General features: G+C 41.7%; 1 protein-coding gene across 1 annotated transcript in view; it reads left to right on the plus strand.

Moving 5' to 3' along the window:
* Positions 1-20,990, plus strand: part of grm8a (glutamate receptor, metabotropic 8a) — a 350,909-nt gene that overhangs the window by 271,845 nt on the left and 58,074 nt on the right. The window lies entirely within an intron of this gene.

Genomic DNA, 20,990 nt, shown 5'->3' on the forward strand with positions numbered 1-20,990 from the left:
GGAAATACTACATTTTACTTTCTTTCCATGTTCGTCCTCCCTGTGCAGTCTACAAGCACCAAGTTTGTTTTGCCGAAGTAAAATTTCATTGTGTGTTGATGCATAACCCATGTCTTTTAGACTGAGGCACATTTGTTTTGGGGAGAGGGCACTGGAATGGAAAACTACCTGTGAAGACAACGACATTTCCTCTTTTGAGTGGAAAGAAAAAGTAGAACTTGTTTTTTGTCCAGAAGGTCAACAGAGTTTTGAAAATAGAAATAATGAAATAAACAGGCAGGAGTCAAAAACAGTATTCACATACAATGGGGTCCAGAAGTCTGAGGCTACTTTCCCCTGGAAACATGGGATATCAGTATATAAGCTTATGCGGCTTACGCGGTTGCATTGTTCCGCGCAAAGGGAATGAGAGGTTTGAGTATGTGTGGTTTGCGTGATTGTGGGTGAAATCCAGCCGGTTTTCTGCCGCCTATATCTTCCCTCAGGATCGCAGAGTTGTAACTGCAGTTTCCCACACGGACTGTTTGCTTGTTCTTCTCTACAATTCGGAAAAGAGTTGTCAGTCGGACTGAGGACCTCTCTCTGCTATAAATGGATTCAGTTCCGGTCATGCGCAAGGTGTGAAATGCACACGCTCAAGCAGGGCATCTGCTCTGACGCACACATAGACACGCACACTTTCTCTCACTCCGCGCTGCAGTATCTGTCCTGCATGGCGTTCATGCTCACACTCTTTCTTTGTCCTTTCACCCATTTCTGTGCCTCCGTCCTTCTCTTTCTACCTGGCTGTGGAGCGGGGAGTGGAGCTACATTAGCGACAGAGTGACACGTGATAATGACTTACAACGACATAAAAAAGGCTTTTATCCACCCAGCCTTGGCAGGCAGGATGGGAGCAAGAAGACAACGAAGAGAGACATTTATCCGCCCGTGCTCCTTTCATTACCTGCTGGCAGTAGTTTGGCACTGACACCGCTCCATCTTTCTCTCCGTGTCATGACCCGGCAGAGAGAAAGGAGGTGGTGTTTCTTCAATTTCCACCTCCCATCTTGTTCATGTACCATCTCTGTCAAATATATACCCCAATGATTTCCTTCCTTCCTCCTTTGGGTCTCACCTTTTCCTCTTTTCACTTATAAACCGTTAATTCCATTGCCATTCTGTCAAACTATTTCACCTTCAAATAATCCTTCAAATTGAAGAATAACGCATAAGGAATATGTTTAACAGTGCTTTTAAATGGTAATGCGCAAAAACCATGGAAAATGTAATATCAAAATGAACAATAACTTTAAATATTCCACAAATGAGGTCATTGTTTTAACCTCATATTCACATTTTTTTATCTAGCAAAGAAATAATGAATTATATTATTTAAATTAGGATCCTGAGGAATAAATTTAATTCTGAGCAGCGTCTGTGTGTCTGTTGGCATTAACAGTTGGCTACTGAGCCATTATAGCTGAATAGGAAATAATACGACCTTACCTGAGGTAGTCTAGTTTGCACTATCTCTAAGTTTTTGCAGATATCAAATGTAATTATGGTGTTGGCTTTCTGACTATGATGTGACCATAGAGGAGTGTTTAAAGCCCAGTCAAACGTGATCAGATAGCGAGCTTCAGCTACCTTGGCACAGTCAAATATGTTTGGTATTTAAATTGCAAATTTAGCTGGAGCGTGTTCAAACCCAATTTATATTTAAAAGGTGCGTTTCAAAGCTTTAGCATCCCCATCTCTCATTGTGTAATACTTCAACTGCTCTCATTTTGTGGATCACAAGCACATGAGGAGGGAAGACATCAAGGGCATTGAAAATTATGTATATAATATGGTAAAAATGGGATAGTCAAGTGTTGTGGTGGAGGCAGAACCACAGACAAGCTTAGGTGTCAGGCTGGTAGCACTTGGGACCAGAGGGCTGCAGGTATGAATCGTTATTACTCTCTCACTGTTGTCGGCCTCCAGCAACCAGTCAGGTTGCAGGAAATAGGATCACAATCTACCCTGCTGTCCAGATATGTGTTGACTATTCACCAAAAAAGTGAAGTCGATCTTTGACCATCATCACCTCTTTGTTTTGTCCTTTTAGACATTTGTGTTGAACTTTTTGTCACAATTAACATACACTTTTGAGTTATGACCGAAATGTTTTTTTGTGAGGTCACATTGTTCATGACCTTTGACCACACCAATGAAATCAGTTCATCCTTCAGTCCAAGCTGACGTGTCTACTAAATTTGAAGGGATTTTGTCACGGCATTTCTGGGATATCACGTGCACGTTACTGGGACAAATGTACAGACATTATATCAGGGACAGAGTTTCTCTGGTTATTATCTGATCTCCATGGGGACAGTATTAGACAAAACTGTTCTCAAATCTGATGTACATTTTGTCCAGACTTGGCTTAAGCTCCTTAGTTCCAGTTTAGGGAAAACTTAATAATATAGCATTAAGTTACAAAAAAAAAACCTGTTTTCCAATTACGGCGAGGAAGGACTTCATTGGTCTGAATAGGTCGTTGACCCCAACCCCTTGAATGAACCACAACACTGAAAGCCAAGCGCCATCGTCCCAACTGCAGAGGATTCAGCATGAACTACTTTATTTAGATGTGTTACCCATCAATAATGCATCCACATTGCTTACTGTACACGCCATCCCTCAAAAGCATTGTATTTTACTTCCTACTTGTTTGGACTTGCCCCCAAATATTCTCAAAGTCAAGACATTAACACCTACATGCCAATAACTTTGGATTCAAAGACACACAGACAGGCATTGTAATAAGTGTTAGTTAATTATCCTCATGTTGACACAGTTATACTCATACACAAGTATTGTCACACAAAAACAAGTCAAAACAGCTGGTGAACTACACACACACACACACACACACTCACACACACATTAAAGCATTGTGTGACTTTGTTTGTTTGGTTTAGACAGCTCCCCCAATCCCTAATCTACATAATCAAACAAGGTTCCCCTAAACACATTCTGCCGCATTGTTCATCAGTTACTCATTTAGTATTAATTAAGACCTACTTTGCTTTTCAAAGTGGAATTTGATGGTGGTGAAGTTCTCCTGAGGTTGATTACCGCCTCTCTGTCCCTTCCTCCCTCATGAAGCTTCCTACTGTGTCCTCAGCAGCGACACTAAGAGGAAAAGTGACTGAATGTTCACAGTGAGGAGTTTCGTCTGGTCGAAAAAAAGCCTGCGATGGTTCAGAAAGAGACCAAAAGCAAAATGGCAAACCTGACACAGCCATCTAAAGCAAAACATATTTAACATTAAATTAAGGAAGTGAGGAGTTGCAAAAATGTTCCCTTCTTTATCATCGTTTAATCCCTTGCAGGATATTCGGTACAGGAACACACTCACACAGAAATACTCAATAATAGAACATATATATTTTGAGAGATGAATACACAAACAGAGATTTGAATATTGTAAACAGGTACTCAATAGCTTCCCAGGAAATGAAGAAAAAAAATGTACACTCTATACACAACACTGTGCTCCACATTCTATAAATATATAGGAGCTTGAGCCGAACACTAAAACATCATATGCATAAATACCACTCATCATACACACAGATGGATGAGCCATGCAGGCTATCAAACCCCACTATACTGAAAAATGTAGTCTGTCTTATATTATGCAAATGGGAGATATAAACCAGTGTTTCTACATCAGAATAAAGCTGCAGTTTGCATCATAACAGCACCACAACGCTGCTGTTTATTGTACCTCTATGTAAATGCATGTTATTAACTGACGTGTAGCTATGCAAATTGTGAGGGGCAAGACAGTAATCTGCTGTGTATGAGTGAAACATGTTTGTTTTTTAACAGATTTCCTCCAGGGCGTCAGATCTCTGAGGTTAACTACAGTCACATCTCTATGTTGTGTTGACACAAATATACTCAGGTGCATCAGAATGCGGTGACGGACTCGTGCTTATGCTGGATATGCACTTACATTATCCACGAACAAGCATGTCGTGTCCGAAGTGCTTGCATACCCTACTACAAGCTCACAAACATATGACCACAATAATGCCAAAATATGAGAAAGATTACTCTTTTTTTCCCCGCAAGTGTGTACACATCTTATGTTTCTGTGTTGCATCTGCAATGCTGCAATGCTGCATACTAAGTATGCGACTGTGTGAATGAGTGAAGTGTTGCGGTGTGTGTCTAGCCCCCTGTGTGTATCTGATTTCCTAAATGAAATGGATTTATAAGCAGAAATGTCAACACTAGAAAAACCCAAGCCGTCCCATCAGTTGCTGATAAGGCGGACACATTTTCAGACATGCAGCATGCATAAGCATCTTATCTGATAAATGTATCATTGTGTGTGTGTGTGTGTGTGTGTGTGTGTGTGTGTGTGTGTGTGTGTGTGTGTGTGTGTGTGTGTGTGTGTGTGTGTGTGTGTGTGTGTGTGTGTGTGTGTGTGTGTGTGTGTGTGTGCAGGATGAAAGCCATGTAAACCATGCAGCCACGCTGTGCTCCAGGTCCAGGTAATCAACTGTATTAACGTGGTTTACCTCAGTTCGTAAGAGTCCGTCTTTGATTTTATATTTAAGTTTTCAATTGTATATTTAAGTACTTACAATCAGGAGGGCAGAGGGAAGGGAAACGCCAAAGTGTTAATCAGGTTTAATTAAGCATAATGATTATAATGACGAAAAGAGAAAAGCGGAATATGTGAGATGTGAGATGTGAGGTTTGGTTCAATGCTTCCTGTTAAAATACGTAAACAGTTGGCAGAGTCTCAGAAAATGCAAAGTTTAGATGAATTGTTCTATAGGAGTTTCATTTGGTTGGTTGTGCACCAGCATAATTGTGTATTCTGATCAAAGTAATTCCACACTTGGGTCCCTCGTTACCAAGCAAGGGACGCAACTGATCAAAGATACAAATTAGCATTTTGGAAATTTCAGAACAACAGCAGGCGCTCTGATATTGCCTGTGTGACGCCTGTTATATGGTCGGTGCTGACGGGCATGTCTGCTCATTGTTATCAGCATTTGTTTACCTGATTGTGCACATGTGATTTTCTTCCTGTGAGGTGTACAACATATGTCACAATCAAATCTCGTGTCACATGCAGAGCCTCAAATAAACTAATCTCAGAGAGCAACACGCATGCTGGCTTGAGAGCAGCCAACTCTCATTACATCTGTGTACAGTACACTTTATGTGTGTGTGTGTGTGTTTGTGTGTGTGTGTGTGTGTGTGTGTGTGTCTCTCCGACAGTGTTGTTTACAGACAAGAGCTGTGAGATGGCGATAGACAAAGGATGAGTTCCAATCATTTCATTTTAATTATACTAACAGCATTTTTTTAGCCTCTCACTCTTGTGTCTATGCGTCTACACTCTGAGTCTTAATTATATTTCGTCCCCCTCCTGTCTTCATCCGTGGCTTACAGTATTATGTATTCTTCTCCTACCTCTCCCTGCCTCTCTCTCCCTCTCCCTACCATTTATTCGGCCTCTCTCTTTACACTATTTCTGCCAAATTCCCTTACTAGCATGTGTCCCCTTGGCCTGAGGACTAGCACGTTCCCGGCCTTGGCAGGACCTCTGAAGGCCAGTCGTGCCAGGAAGGCCAATATGACTGGCAGCAGACAGGGTGGGCTGCTCCAAGTCCATCACTGGGAGGGGGGCGGCGGACAGAATCGGCTACAAACTCACTTGGGTGTGAAGCAAATGTCATCCCAGCTCTTTCCGTTCCTCCCAACATCCGTATTTCTTCCAAATGGCTTCCACTGTTTTTTGTGCTTTTTGCAAAAAAAACAGTGCCTGTGAGTGGGGTGAGTTGGAAGAGCTGGATACATTTCCATGAATTCCTGAATTTTAATGCTGGAAGACAGTCACCTATCTGGACTTGATTTGGAGAATTTACAGTGGGATAAATAATATGCGACATTGATTGATGGAGACTGAGATTTTGAATCAAGGAATGACAGCAATTGGAAAGTAGATGTCAGTTAGATGAGTGCATGCCTCCGTCAACTTCGCAAGCTTCCAAACCAGGAACATTTAATCAAATTATTTGCAGCGTGGCCAAGAGTTGGTGCAGTTTGGTGCCACAGAGATTCCTCAGCCTACAAATTATATTTGGCTTTTAACTTAAAGTTTCTTTGACCTGTTTTTCGAGGATTTACATCTTCAGTTAGAACAAATGTGCCTGGAGTAGAGGACCACTGACGGGGAAATCGGCAAGTCATGAAAGTACAGAGTGATGAGCAGACACGCTGCTTTTGCTCTTTTCCTGAAAGTCAAAATAATAATGAAGTCGCCCTTATCCTTTGAATCCAGATGCTTAATAATGTTAATTCATGTGAACATGTACAACTGAGTTCTGTTGACTTATTATGTCCACAGTAAAACTAAAGTAAGTGCGTAGATTAACCGAACAACTTCCCTTCTGTTTTCTCTCCAAATGAAAAAAAAAATGAAAACCTCAACGTGTGCTTCAGTCGTGTGTATTTTCACCTGAGTGTCCTGTTGAATCAATGTTTAAAAAAAGCCCCCCGGGTTAAGACGTGAAACCATAGCTAAACATGTTGTTCCACATGTGGGCCCATTTTCTACTCCAGTGCAAAAGTACAGGAGCAGTGTAAAAGCCTCAATACATAATTCACCACCATCTGTCCGCAGCACATGTTGTGTAATAAAAACTGTGTTGTACCCTCTTCTCCTCCTTCTTGTCTCCATCCCCCCTGCCCTCTCTCTCTCTCTCTCTCTCTTTCTCTTGCTGCCATGTACTCTTTTTTTCCCCTAATTGTCTTCTCTTTTTTTTTGCCTTGTTCTGTTTCACACCGCCTCACACACTCTCTCACACACTTGCGTCGTATTCTCCTCGTCTCGCTCCTCCTCTGTCATTTCGATGCATGCTCTCTGTGTCTCGTCTCTGCCTCGCACTCGTCCTCTCCCGCATGTATAAAATAGCTTCTCCCTTTCTTTCTCCAACTCTTCCTCGGTCCTCTGATTCCTCACTCTGTCTCACATCTTCTCTTGCCCGGGACCAGTTCTCTGCAGCTCCCCTCTCGACGCTGCAGTGCTGTCAACGGCGCCCCATTTCACCACGCGTTCCACTGTAGCAGCTCCACTCTACCTGGGGGTCAATTAGCATTTTTCACAACTCATCATGGCCATTGTCCAGGCGCGTGTGTTTACGCGCGCATAGGTGTGTGTAGGTGTGTGTTTGCGTGGTCGCAATCTCATCGGGTCTCTTGTGGAGGCTGACAATACAGTGGCCCTGTGAATCAGTTTCTTTTGTAGTCCTTATGGAGTCAGAGGCTGCAGCGTGTGGGTGGTTAAGTGTCTGTCTCTCCCTATGCGCGTGTGGGTAGCGTGTCAGCTTAGTGCAGAGCGAGAGCCCACTGTTCAGTCGTCTTCGCTGCGGTTGGTGCAGAGGCTGCTCGTAGTAGCTCAGCCTCGGGGGGGGCGAAGAAAGGAGGAGCAGGACGTATTGTACGAGGAGGAGATGGAAAGGAGGAAAAGGGGGCGACATGGGAAGAAAAGAGGGACAACAATGCAAGAGGTATTAGAATGGGAAGTATAAAGGACATAGTGCTCGGCTACTTGGCGTCGGGGCAAATGCCAGTGGGCGGCCACAGTGGCGACCCCCTTGGGTTTGTTTCACATGTAATAGCTCCTTCAGGGAGCAAAACTTTTTTTTTGGTGCGTTCAGTATCCATTCATAGTCTTTGATTCCTCAAGTGCAGGTGCACGTAGCTCTCGTGGATGCAGCAAGAGGGAAACAAGGCGGCACAAAGGGGAACAGCAAATCCCTCTTTTGTGATCAGAGGGGGAAATGTGCTGTGGTTCTCATGGCTGCTGTTGTGGTGCTCTCCCATTCTGTTGGGATTATTAACCTGGGAGCTCGTTTTCCTTTCTTTGGTCCGTCATGTAATTCTTGAAATTATAAATCGAAGCCGCCAGAGCCACGCTGCACCACATTGTTTTGGTGTTTTCAGTGTGCTGAGATATTCCTGCCGGTCCAGATGAATCTGTTCCAGATTACTCTTTAGGGAGACAGAAAAGTACCAATTTCAAGAAGTGGAATGAGAGGGCGGGGGCGAGGTAATCAAGGACATTCATCTATGCAATATTAATTTTTCATAATGGAGAAGGTTATGTGTGTATGACTCAATTTGCGGCTCTCATTCGTTGCTTGAGAGGATAATATTTTGTGTCACTGAACGCCATGATTGCACTCACTAAACAACTGCAACACATAATGGATTCTGTTGGCAGATTTTTAAACGACAAATGTTGTTTACTTGATTTGAACTTTACATTTTATTGCACATTTTTTCGTATGATTATGACAATGGCTTCACAATTTTATTCCTCTTTTGACACTAACGGCTACTGCATTGTTCAGAGCAAACAAAATTCATCATCAAAGCGTAATCTCATTCAGTTCTCTTTTTGCAGTAATAAGATCATTTTATCTCGTAATCATCTTGCTCTGGATGAGTGTTTTATGGGCTGGTGGTGAGTTGAGATTGGATGTTAATGTGTTTTTAAATGTTCTGTATTTGATTTATTTGGGCTGCTGTTAAGTGAAATAATCAATCAATACATTTTGAGAATTTTAAGAAAGTTTTGAGAAAAAAAAATATTCATAGCGATATATTCACAATACAGTACATGTGAACAAAGTCTGCCTGTTTTTCCTGATTACTGAAGTTACGGGCTTCACCGATATTTAAAAGAAGTGATGAATGACAATGTATGAAATAATTACTGTAGGCTACAGTTCGGTTGGCGAAAACATACACGTGACCCAGTCAACTGTACTCCAAACATCATATGACATTCGCTCTAATATAACAAAGGTTATATCTACTATAACTGCAATTAACCGGCAACTTTTTTCACTCGAAAGATTACAACTCTTTTTTCCTAGATATGTCGTCTTCTTGCAATATTACAGTTTTTAATGTTACAACTTGTTTTCTCCAAATATTTCATCCTTTTAATTTTCAAAATATTATGACCCGAGTGCTCCATGAAAGGTTCGCAGCCGTGAATGTGCAAAGAAATGTTGGTCAATGCCCGAGCAATTGCCCACTGAGCTGCAATGAACAAAGCTAGATTTTTGTGCTCTTAGTCCAAGGTTTTAATTCTTTATTCCAGGTTTTTAGAATATAGAAGAGTCAATAGAATGAATGTAGATAGATTTCATCAACGATTATGTCATAACCAGATACAGTGACGGGTATGAAGTAAGTAGTACCGTATGTGCAAAACAATTTTAGATATCAAAATGTATTCCTATTAAATTAGTTTTGTATCCTCTGGTCCTTGGGAGAAAATGCTTTTCCAAGTGCTCTGACTTGTGGCAATTTTATGGAAGTGCTGCAAACCTTAATAGGGATTGCCTTTCTGCAGGTAAGCAGTTTTTTTTTCCTCAAAACACCCAAATGACTTTTTCATTCCTCATATTCTCACACTTCATTTTGTATGATTGTCTGGTCGTCTTCCACTTCGATTTTCTCCCTGTTGTTCCCTCGACTTTGTAATTTGTTTAGTCTTTTCCCCCCCAAGTCTTCCACATCACAGGGAAATAAATGTACTTTTCGATCTCGCCGATCTTCCCTGGCGGGCTGCAAACCCAGTAATTTAGAGCAAGGGAGGCCAGGGAAATGTCTGTCGAGAAGGATTCATCTCTGCACTCCCCAAGCCTCATATTTTATCGCCAGGTCTTTAAAAGCATGTTTAATGTGCTGCTCCAAATGGGAAATTGCGCTTATAGATCACCCCAACACAATTCTCTGTCGTCCTCAGGCCAATAGTGGTTTATCTGTTTTAGTTAAGTTGGTGTTTGTGTATGTCGCCTCTTTCGGTGTTTAGTTACGTGCGTGTGTGTGCGCATGTGTGACACGGAGACAGAGACAGATGGCTTAGTTGTTCAGGATCGGAGAAACATAGGAACCTAAAGAGGGTCAAGAAACGCAGACCGCATACATATTTAAAGCAGAAAGACGATTGCGGCATGTCCCTGTGCCTTCATTATACAGTCTGATTTTTGTTTTTCCTTTAGGCAAACTGACTCACTAAATTCCCTCGTTTACTGATGTGAAAACACTTAAAATAATGTGAGGGTACACTGTGTCATTTCCAGCGTCGCTCATTTTTCAAAATGTTGTTGTGTGTGCAGCAATGTGGGTTCGCTGGTCCAGGCCAGTGCTGTGTGCGGTGTATAGGAATGAAGTATGAAGCCAACATTTTCCATCTGAGGGTAATTTTCAGAAAAACCGTTGAAACAAGGATGTCACTTCCCCTCAATGAGGTGATGTGGTGCTGGATACCCAAGCTGACATGGCCTCTGTAGCAGAAACCAGATCCACCAGTCTAATAGGGAATCATCCTGCAGCGGTGACAGTTGTGACTTGACTCCAAGTTTCATTTTATATGAAAGGAGTTAAGTTAGTGCTGACTGGCATAATAGTATTGTTTCAAATGCTCAGACGTGTCTTTGACAGCACTGCAACGAACGCAGCACTGCTATGTGCGCAATGTGCAAAGTGAAAACATATTTTTTCTTTAAATTTAAAGTTTTAAATTGTCGATGGTTGATATAGTGGAGAGTTATATACCAATCTGTAACAATGTACACTTCACCAGCAATTTCACTGCTTAGTGTCAATTTGTACAAAATATTTATGAATAACAATCCACCACTAGGCTACCGTTTCTCCATCCTCTCTCATTCCTGACGTGGGGAGAACATGTAAATTCCGTCACATTGTTTACCCTATCATTCCCTTGCATGAAATTAATTAATATCTTAAAACGTTCATTGATTATTTTATAACATTGCTACATATGCGGGGTGCATATGGCAAAAGTTAAGTAATGTCACAGCAGATCATAGCGACAATGTTACCAAACTATTTCTCTTACAGGTCCGGTCCAACCATGTTTTGGTCCATTGAAGATATAGTCAGTGATTCTAGTTCAATACATGTTTTGTCAAATTCAATGAGTATCCACTCACGGTCCACTAGCTGTCACCTCAATGTTCGCTAAACAAAATCTTAATCTGTAAATGAGAAATAAACCATAAAGTGGTTCACACAGAGCCATTCAACAATATTCGAGTCAATCAGCGATGGGGGCATTTGTGCACATGCAGATAGGACAAAAGGAAAAAAAGAGCCGAGGGCAGTGGGAGCGAGGGATGATGAAATCTGGAACATGCTAAGAGACAGGCACATCCTAATTCTAAGGATTACCAAGAGGAAGGAGAAGGAGCCATCATAGGGTATGGGGCAAGGAGAGTAATCGGGGTTAGTAAAACTTTGGCCACCCATCGGTGCGGCAGCCATCTTGGCGGCCCACCTAGATTGTCCCGGGAGTCCCAGTGTCCGACTACGATGGAGAGACCTCAGGGAGCTTGAGGATGGAGTTTCTGTTTCTTCTTGGCAGGTGGAAAACAATAGTTTTGCTATGGTCCACAGAACCAATGGGCCAAAATTGATTTGTCCCATTGATGCCTTAGTTGTTTGCTCTATATTATGATATCCGTCTGTACAGCGGTATTATAGCCCCCAAAGCCTCTAAAAGAAAGTTTGCATAGTGGAATTGTTTGGTCGGACACTTAATTTAAACTGCTATGTCAGGTAACGTTATCTTCCTTGTTAGCTTAGCTAGTTTTTATTCTGTTGTGTGCTTGTCCTTTTTATATATATCATAATGACTTCCGTATCATAAAAGATGCTCACCAGTGCGTCGTTGCCTCAGCGATGCACGTCTATGAATTTGGGCGGAGCTTCTGAAGGAGCATTAAAGGGATGAGTGTATTTATTTTGCTGTTGAGCTCAAGCACTAACAGTGTTTCTCCAGAATTGCTAACGCCACCTTTAATATTGCTGAGGTTTGATTGAACATGGCAACTCAGAACATGCAGGAAGAGTTGTTGGGAAAGTGAGAAACGATTCCAATTTATTGACTCATCTGCATGACCACATTTTACGGCTTCACAGCAAACGTAACACAGCAAACTTTCAGTTCTGACTATGCGAGGAATGTGGAATACAGGAAATGTCAGGCCAGGCGTGCCGACTGTCCATAACTGACTGGATTCATTACATTACTCCGGGACACAGCCACTGATCAGTAATGTTCAATAATTTACCACAGAGTCACCGTCTGAGCAGGTGGAGCTGTTACACTGTGTAATAACCTTCAGGAATTTTTGGCAAAAGGGTTTTTATGCCTAGTAACTTCCCTCCCCTGGCAGCATTTTCAGACTCTGAAACATAGCAGTGTTCTCTATTTATTTATTCTCCCAATTTCTTTTAGTCTGTCCCTTCTTTCAACCTGTGTTTTTTGGGGGAACCAATACCTTTCCTTGTTCATGCTCCAAAGCTCCACAGCTGGCAGGAGGGGGAGGCTGAGGGACAGTACAAAAAAAAAACCATCCTAAAACACAAAATCTCTCCCTGTTTAGGTATAAAAAAACAGTCTGCATCCTATGGAAGTGGCCAGGAAGCTGGGGTAAATGTAGCCCAGGGCATGCTCGCTTCGGTTGCTGCAGTATTCAACTCAAACAGAGAATCACAGCACACTAACACTCATCCTTGCAAACAAATACAACGCACATAAATTGAAACACCTGCAGTAGATTTTATATGAGAGAGAAGAGGAGCCAGATCAATGAGGGGAGAACAAAATCCAAAAACAGAAAACATGCGAGCGAGAGATAGAGATGATTCCAGTGTATTACAAGCCCTGCTTGTTTTACTGACAGCTGCTGGTATTTGATAACACCGTGTTGTTCACTGTACAGAATAAAACCATTGAAAGAGAAGTGGGCTATCCCCTGTGGGATATTACAATGCAGGTATCATTAAGTGATGATGCTAAATTGTATCTGGACAGTGTGGGATTATCAGTTAATCACATATCACCAGTGGTTGAAATTAGCTAAGTGCATACGAGATACTTTACATAAGTACTTAACTTTGCACTTCTACTGCAATACAGTTCAGGGGGAAATACTGCTCTTTTAACTCCACTGCACATGTGTGACATCTACAGTGACTAGTTCCTTTTCAGGTAAAGATTTTAACATTGGGAAAACACATATTGATTAAGAGGTAATGAGCATTTTTGGCCTGTGACCTCTTCTAACAAAACAGTGGTCAGGACCTGTTGTAACGTTTCAAATGTCCATGAGTTTTTTTGCAATTCAACCACTAAGACATTACCACTCTAAACCACCTGGTTTAAGACCCAAACAGCTACTATTATACAAAAAAAGAATACGATTTCTTTCTTTTTTGTATTTCTTTCCCCATAAATCATGTTGCAACCCCTTTACATTTATAATGTGACTCTTTCAAGGGTAAGAAACCACTGGACTGAACTGTATGGTAGTTTTAATTAGCTCAAGCTCAAGCAGCTATGGCACTAAAATGCTGCTTATACACTGGTGCATTAGTGTGAACAATCTAATAATGTCCTGTACAGTAATTCATCAGTAATCTTTTTGCAGAATGAGTACTTTTGATGTATTGAGTGTCAAATTTGACTTCTGTAAATTCTTCTGTAATTTTGAACTGAATACTTCTTCCACCAGACACGTCCAACTCCATCCACATTGAAGTGAAATACCATAGTGTGAATTTAATTTGTATTCTCAATGGCAGGCGAGTGCCTGCACACCGTCCTACAGGCCTTGCAAGGTTAATTAGCGAACAGGACACCAGAAAAGTGGCTATTCCACAACATCAGCACACCGGTCAAAGTTTGGTCGAGTGCAGCTCGGAAAACCATAAGTTGTTCTTAATTCCAGTCCGTGATGTCTTTCAAACTCTGCATCTCTAATGTCTGCATCAGTTGCTATTTAGGAAAGCCTTCTCTTTTTAACTTTAGGGACGCCTCATGTACGCAGGATGAATATTGCAGCGAGGCCGATCATTTCAAATGAATGTCACAGTGTCAGGTCTGATTTAAGCCTGTACATGCCGTGTTAAATTGGAGAGATATTGCTCCGCGAATGGCGCAGATATTTGTAATGCACATACACACACTACAGATGTGGATGCACACACTCTCACTCACTGTGTCATCATCTGGGGGATGGTTGTGCACTGAGGGGGCGGGTGGGACTTCCGGCGGCTGGTTATAGGGAACAAGTTGTCTTGGAGTGCAGCCAAAATCATTTAATTCGAGGTAGCAGCGAGCAAGCTGCAGAAGGCAGATGAGTTTATACTGAGCTAATCTGAAATTCATCAGAATCTTAACTCTGACAGTCTGAACTGATTTCACACACATTTGGCAGCATTGGATGAAAAAAAAAAGAAGGTGGAAATCCGATTACTAAAAATGGTAATGGTTATTTTTTATAATATTCATATTTCTGGTGGCGCCAATGTTTTTCTTTTTCTTATTCAAGAGTTTGAGGGAGTTCAGGACCCAAAACATTTGTACTCAATTCATCAAGTTTTCAAGGCTGAGACCAGATTTCATGAACGTTCAGAAAAAAAGCTTTTTTGTGAATTTACCCATCATTTTAGGAAAATATTAATATACTGTGGTGACAGAGTTAGGGAAAAATTCTGAATACTAAAAAAAACAACTGTATTTTTCAACTGTGTGTTTGTTTACAAATGAAAAAAATAGCTTACTGACAAATACAATCTGTCATGTTTTATGATTTTGGACTGGTCAGTAATTGTTGAGAGCAGTAGTTCACGTTATCATGAATGCATTGTGTTTTGCTCTGAAGAATGGAAATCGGTAATGATATTACAGTCTCCCCTCTAACAGTCAGTGCAGAGAGGACTAGCGGAGCTGGAGGGTAAATATATACAGTGAATCAGTAATAACATTATCCAACAATGATAACAGAGGCACATCAAACCCAGGTGGTTTTCACAGGGTGACAAACAAATGTGCATGATAGCAACAGCAGATCTGGAGGTGAAGCTACGCATAAACATTGTTTTTATGCATGAGGCTCCCTCCTTTATCTTTCTGCCACAGCTCTGTCCTCCGGATTGGACCAATTCTGTGACCGGAGGGCAACATTTATGAAATTATAGGTCAGCCCTCCAAATAGGTCGTGTTTATTTTGTAGTTTTGTTGGTTAAGTCTCTGCCGCCTTGTAGAATTCCAGCTTGGTTAATACCAGTTTTGATTAAACTATTTCATAAGCATGGACATATTTTGGGTTAACTTATCCTGCATAACCGCCAAGAACCAAATGTTAAAAAAATTAAGAAATTGAAGGAAAAAAGAAAATCACAGTGTGATTAAAAAAAACCTCCTGAAACAGTTCTTCCTGTTCTGAAACTGTTCTTTGATGTCACTTTTGTCCATAATTATTGCAGTTTTTATATTAGTGTGCAGGAAACGGCTTCAAAGTGCACAATCACACAGTGCCCCAGTAATCCCCGCTATTAGGAATGACATTTTAAAGCAAAAAGACCAGTCTTTCATATGGACTAATTGAAACTGCTTTACTGAAGTACAGTAGACATTTTTAAATCCATTTTCTCTCACCTCACACAGTCTTTGGCTGCTGCCTCTCTCTCTTTTTTGCTTCTTTTTCTATTCGTCCCTCTGTTTATGCCTCTTGTACTTTGCTGTTACTGCTAGAAAAATACCTTTTTAAGGAGAGTGGTTGAGGCAACAGACAGCAGCAGCATAGTCTCAACACACACACGCACACAAAGAGTAGGTTGATGGGGCAGGTATCCTGTGAAAGCACTCCAGCTGACAACACACTAAATCCACTTTTCGGATCAGTCACGACATCAAACAAACTACTCCCGCGCCATGTTGTAGTCCTCAGAACTTTGTCTGCGCACACAAACACCGCATCATGCTGCGAGTCTCCGAACCCCCACCAGATGTACAGTATGTGGGTAGGATCATGCTAAGTGTGGGTCAAAGCGACAGCTTTTTGTACAGCGTTCTGTCAGTGCAAAGTGCCTCTTGTGCCGAATGTGCGATGGTTGGTTGAGTGTGTTTCCTAGACTGCATCAGTGGTCGTCAAGCAGTCTGTCTGCAGGACCTGGCTCTTATCTGATATCATCCAATGCAGAGTGAAAATCCCTTCAGCTTTAGTTGAGGAATTTGAAAGCCTGAGCAGTTACCGTACATAAAAACAACAACACCCTGCTCCCGGCTATGCTGGCGCACAGGGTTTAAAAATTATCTGATCTTGCAGGAGTGGTCTCCACTTGTACAGTCCTGACAAGAGCTTTCTTCAACTTTTTAATTAAAAATAATCCAGCCAGTGATGAACGTAATTTCTAGAGGACATGGTTGACATGTCATGTGGATCTATTGTACAAGTTTCAATATTTGAAACTTTTCAAAAAAGTATGTGCAGGTCAGTTTGGCAAGTAAGATGAGAAGATTGATAACCACTCTCATGTGGGCTCAGGCGACATAGAGCCAGGAGGTGATCAGGCCACTTAATGTAACTGGCTGCAGACATTTAAGTCTGTTCTCTGAGTTTCTGGTATAAGAGACGGGGAAAGTTAATCTTAGAAGAGCAATGACAAGTTTCCAATTTTCTCTGTGGCCTCAGAGAGGAGTTGTGGCAGGGATTTATATAGAAGGTGAGATTGGTTGAAAGGAAGGACCCAACAGAGGGACAAACACTGAATGCACATGAGAGGACGACTCCGACAGGGTGTAGGGGGAATTGAAGAAAAAAAGGGGAAAGGGGGAGAAGACAGAGACGACAGAGAGACACGAGCAAGAGACTCGTAGAAGAAGGTTTTTTTTAAATAATGCTGCTTGTGTGATGAGAGAGTCAGATAAAGAAGCAAATTAGGGAACGACGCCGATAAAACACAGTCTGGAAAAAAACGACAGAGATAATGGACGAGAGAAGAAGCGGATCTCGTGACTCTGTGTGACAGAGGAGAGACGAGGCAAAGCAGCGTCCTCCCTCCGCATACCAGGCTGCATTCATACACGGAGATAAGCAGGTCATGAAAGCATCCGAGCTGGATAGATGCCACATCAGGCCTACTCCTACTCCTAATGTTTGCATGTTGTCCGTATCAGAGGTGGAGGTTCTTTGTTCATATATTGTCACTCACCATTTTGTGTGCGTGTTGTTCTTAACTCCTTACATCGCCCTCCTCGTCCGCCTCACTCTGCTTCATCCATTCTTATGAAAAATTCAGGGGAGCCAAATGCAGAGCTGTCATGCTGCTGTGTATTTGTTAAAATAGATCCAGCCTCTTGCTTCATGAATAAGTCATTTAAGCGACAATGACGCAGACCATAAACTCTTTTATAGTTTAGAACCGCGCAGCTAACATAATGTAATATTTCTTCCTTTTTTGTTGTTGTTTTTGTGTGCTTGTGACTCTCCAGAATGATGAAAAACTGAGAAATGGAAAAGATCCTCATTTTCATATTTTTGCATGTCTTCAGATACATCATGCAAGTGGCTGAATTCAATTTTAATCAATACGATATCAAGATGTCAGAGCGGTGTGACGGATGGAACATCTGCGCTAGAAGCTGTGGAGCCTTAATGCATCTTTAGTGACAATCGGTCTAAATAGTTTATGCTTCTAAGATAAGTCGGTTGGTTAAGCTCTATTTATTCAGATGCGTCACTGATACCTTGATTATTTTTTCACAAGAGAGACCCGAGAAAAAATTAGAGATGTGCAACGTTGCGTCTTACATGTGTAACACGGAATGAAATAAAAACATACTAAAATAAACGTGAGCTACGTCGACACGAATTGCCACATTTTGGTAATCTTGTCACGTCCTTTTTAAAATATCACTTAGGACAGAAGTTTAGTTGCAAGGGGAAAATTAGCTTCTCCACACTGGGGAAGGTGCTGGACTCAAAGATTAAAGATTTCCACATCAATATGAGCCAGATAAAGATTTGAATGGCACCAGTTTCAAGCACTGATCCGTTCCTTGTGTCGAGTGTGAAGTTTTAGATGTGTCACTAATCTGAACATTTCACATGCGATCGCTGCAGTGACATTGTCTCACAATAAGCGAGTGCAGCTCAGTCACCAGATCTGAGGTGAAAACACGAGGGAGCGTGTTACAATCTGAGATGCTGCGCTCCTCACACTGCCTTCTGCCCGAATGCCTAACACGTTAGGGCCATATACACTTACATACAACTTTTGTTTGTTTCCACTTGGCTTGTTTAATGTGTGGGAAAATTGTATCCACGGCAACTTTGGAGCATTCTCCCAAGTAATGATGCTTGAAATGGGTGACGGCGGTGTGCTTTAGTCAGTGTGTGGGTCTGACTGATACGCTGACAAATGAAGAGTGCATGAGAGAAGACAGTTCCTCACCTCATCGTGACCTAAAGACAATTTCTTTTTTCTACTCCCAAAGCTTCCCTCCCTTATTCCGCAACTTTTTCTGTCCCCTTTCCACCAATTGAAGTTATAGGACCTTCAGCTGAAAAGGTTTGAGGGAGTTGGACAGGTGAAACACATTCTTACGAAGACCAGTTCATTTTCGGCTATTTCAAGGGCGGGTGTTTGTGTGTGTGTCTCAAATTGAAATATCGTCTCAATTTTTGTTTCCAACAAAGCAACAAACTCATCCAGCTCCTTTTGACATTATCGTCATCACTTGCCAAGTGTCTAATTTTGCGTGCGTCATATGTTAGTTTTATTTGCAGCAGTGACTCTGGGACAAATATTTTTTATACGCAGATGGCAGACTGTAAAAAGAATGGATTTAATCTATTTGAGATTTTTGAAGGCAAAAATTAAAAGGCTCCAGGCTTCCCGCTGCTGATATGTGCGATGTGTAACAATCACCCTGGTCTTACTGCTGGCAAGACAGTGGCAGAATTCAATTAATCAAATTTGTCATTGTCTTTGAAGGATGTTAACACAATATGCCAGCGGCAATAAATTTCCCTTCGCTACTCCTGGTAACACAGCAGTGTGTGTGTGTGTGTGTGTGTGTGTGGGTGGGTGGGTGTGTGTGCATGCGTGGGTGTGTGGGTGTGTGTGCGTGCATGGGTGCACCGAATGGAACAAAAAGCAGCAAAAGGTCACCGTAAGAGTCAAAAAAGGGAGTTCATCATTAGTTTTCTGAATAAATTATTTGTCTACTGTTACAGGATATTACACATTAATGCTAAAGGAGTATGAAGTACACGCATAATTAGCAATACCTGCAATGGTGTAGTTTCATGACTGTAGATAGTAAAGTCAATCATATAACTGGGTTTTTGGAGAAAGGGTAGGGTGTTTAATGTGGAATTTTCTACTCAGTCAAATCTCCTAAGTACTTACGGTGCTGTTCTGTATTAAATGAGTACAGATATGAACATTCAAATTCTGTGCGCTTCCTTTTGGTGATTAGCTTCTATTGATACAAAATGTCTGCACACAGTCACATCAGACTGTAATCTGGAGAGAACCCGTTCTGTAGGAGAGTCAGTGATATACAGGACGGCATCGTCGGCATGAAAGCGTTTTTCAGGCGAGTTACGTTTCAGTTTTATAACTAATATAACACACTCACATTATTATAAGAAAGGAACAGTTTGAAATGTCAGGTGGTTGAAATAGGAAACAGATAAATCAGAAAGAGAAATATATTTCTATTTTACAAACTAACCGGAAGTTGAAGACAAAGTACAAAGCTCCAATATAATTAATGTGGGCCTGATGTTTTCAGAGCATGTCAGCCATCATGACCTCACCACTACTGGCATCTGGTCACTACTCAGTGGAGGAACCATTCACATTTACATTCACTCTCCATTGATGGATCAGACTTTTTCCTTTATCTTTCAAGTGATTACCTCGCCCTCTCTCCATCTGTATGTATTGTTATATTTATTTTACTCCCCATCCTCTCCCCCCTCCTTTCCTTCTTCCTTTGTTTCCTCCTTTCTGCCCACCATAGCCCCCTCTTGCCCTCTCTGTAGTGCTCCCTCTGTAGTGAATGGTGCTTGTGGAGCTCAGAGGGGAGATGACTCAATGTGGATTCCCAGAGCTACAGGCAGTGTGTGTGTGTGTGTGTGTGTGTGTGTGTGTGTGTGTGTGTGTGTGTGTGTGTGTGTGTGTGTGTGTGTGTGTGTGTGTGTGTGTGTGTGTGTGTGTGTGTGTGTGTGTGCGTGCGTGTGTGCATAAAGGTCAGTCATATCGCCCTGGCTCCTGAGCACTGAGGGTTATAGGGAAGCATTCATTTTTCCATTCAGAATTAGAAGTCTGCCTGAGCCCTGTGTGTGTGTGTGTGTGTGTGTGTGTCCCCGTCCAACCCTCCTTTCCCCATCCCTCTTAGTCCTACTCTTACTCTTACTCTCCTACAGTCCAGATTTATAACTGGTTCCACCTCTAACAGCTGGAGTGAAAATAATTAGCTCTAGATATTTAATATTCCATATTGTAATCAATTTATATGTTCACCTTTGTGAGAAATGACTCCCAGACAGACTGCAGCTGGTGATGAGCGACAATGCAGAGCTTTAAGTGGGCTGACATTTCAGTTTAAAAGGAGATACTGTACTCGAGCTGCACTTTAAGTCTGCAATTAATGACGGCATAATTAAATGTTGATAGGGCAGAACTGACGCAATTCTTGCAGAGGTCCCATGAACTCCTGACTGAGAATAGACAGACTGATAGGGACAAAGCACACGCCGCCTTCCTTCATGTCCACCATCATGGCTAATCTGAATTCAATCATGACACAGAAAAATAATTTAATCTTCAAGAGATTAAGATTACTGAGTAAAATGATGTAATACAAGTGTAATAGATTGCTGCTGTTAAATCATGTCCTTAATATCTATAATCCCTAGTATCTATGAAATAGCAGGCTTCCCCCCACTGACTGTGAAGTTTAACTTTTGGGTGCAAGTTTGTGGGTAAGTGTAGTGCAAAGAGCAGTGACACTGGTGCATGTCACTGATAGTGGTTCATTCACATAGCAAGACATACTCGCCTGCTCCTATGTCTGTGATTCC

This window comes from Scophthalmus maximus, chromosome 12 (assembly GCF_022379125.1).
Source record: "Scophthalmus maximus strain ysfricsl-2021 chromosome 12, ASM2237912v1, whole genome shotgun sequence".
NCBI lineage: Eukaryota > Metazoa > Chordata > Actinopteri > Pleuronectiformes > Scophthalmidae > Scophthalmus > Scophthalmus maximus.